The 1,517-nt window shown below is 38.3% G+C and overlaps 1 protein-coding gene across 1 annotated transcript in view; it reads left to right on the top strand.

Moving 5' to 3' along the window:
- naa30 (N-alpha-acetyltransferase 30, NatC catalytic subunit) overlaps nt 1–1,517 on the top strand; it is an 8,632-nt gene that overhangs the window by 4,001 nt on the left and 3,114 nt on the right. The gene's annotated exons all lie outside the window — the stretch shown is intronic.

Genomic DNA, 1,517 nt, shown 5'->3' with positions numbered 1-1,517 from the left:
CATTACTTTAGCTGCTTTCTTCTAATAGTAGTTTTTAGGTACTTTTATGCTAACATATTTAACAAATTTTAGCTTTTAGCAATTGGTTTGATTTCTTTGTATGTATGGATCACTTGGGTTGTTACCGACATCTGGTGAAAATTTCATGTCATTAGCACCTCTAGTAATATATTTACTGAGAAAAATGGTGACGTGTTCAATACTTATTTTACCCGCTGTGCATATCAAACCTATGAACTTAAATATAAATGCTGTGAATTTTCTTTGCATAGGGGTACTCTGTGAGTTGTCTTACTTCACTGGCAGACAGTTTAACTGTTTAGCAGTCTTAAAATTAGTAGATGTAATGGTTATATTCAGATTAATGTTGGTTATTTTATTGTTAACCTTTAGCCATTGTGTTTAGAGAGTAGAGTGGCTCTCAGCAAATTGCTAATAATTAAATTAATGTACACCTTCCTCCGTGTTTACTACTTTGCCGTCATTGAAACTGTAGTTTTATTGACCTTTTTTAWTTCCTCAAGCATCAAAGTGTCAGTCATAGCTAAGTCTGTAGAGCTACACGACGATGTAGACTCATCATCCTGTTCCTGAACGTCTGCTTCGTTTGCAAAATATCTCCAAACACTGCCTCTAAACTAGGGCTGCACAGCATTAGAAAACACTGACACTGCAATTCTTTCTAACCCTGTGATATAWTTTCACATAAAAATAACATGAATTTTTTAACAGGCCACTTGAGTAACGCTAAGTTCTGATGGTGAACCCGCACCAATCTTACCTCCTTATTTGTGCRTGTTACAAGTATTGTTTTTGTCTGTGTTTGAGTTATTGTTATCATTTATTGCTTTTATTGTGCTGGGACCTGAGTACATTCCCGTCTATCTTGTGCAAACATGAATTGTGTTTTACCACTATGTTAGGCCTACGTCACACGGCAGGAGAATTCTGGTCCGATTTTGCCCTTCCGACAATCTTAAGGAAGGACATCGGGACCCCTCTGACCTCAAATCAGGGACATTTAACATGTTTGATGTTTTTGGCCCGATATCACAGGGTGTGTGGTGTTCACCTGAGAACAAACGAGCTCAGAGCCTGTTAAATGTGACGTGTAGCCAATCAGAAAGCAGTGTTGTATAAAGTACCACAAAGTTAATTAGACTAAAAGTATAAGTATCTTACCAAAAAATTACTTCCTACCATTACAAACTACCATGACGTCCGCTGGACGTTGCATTTTTTCACGTCCATGAACGATCGACTAGGCCTGGGCGATAAACCAAAAAATAACCAATACCGACATTTGTGACAATAACTGACGTCATTTTACCCATGTCGGTATTTTCGGTAAATGAGGAAAAGAGAAACCTGCTTGTTTTCTGTTGTCTCATTAAGCCGCCCAGTCTGATACAGGCTTAAACAGACGCTGCTTTCAACAAATCAAACAAACCCCACAGCTTAGTTTATCCAATCAGGGCAGAGTGAGTCTTTCTGATGTTGGTGCAGCAGTCTGCAGG

The sequence above is a fragment of the Austrofundulus limnaeus genome, unplaced genomic scaffold (assembly GCF_001266775.1).
Source record: "Austrofundulus limnaeus strain Quisiro unplaced genomic scaffold, Austrofundulus_limnaeus-1.0 Scaffold63, whole genome shotgun sequence".
Taxonomy (NCBI): Eukaryota; Metazoa; Chordata; class Actinopteri; order Cyprinodontiformes; family Rivulidae; genus Austrofundulus; species Austrofundulus limnaeus.
The sequence above is the reverse complement of the archived record's forward strand: the minus strand, read 5'-3'. Positions and strand labels throughout refer to the sequence as shown.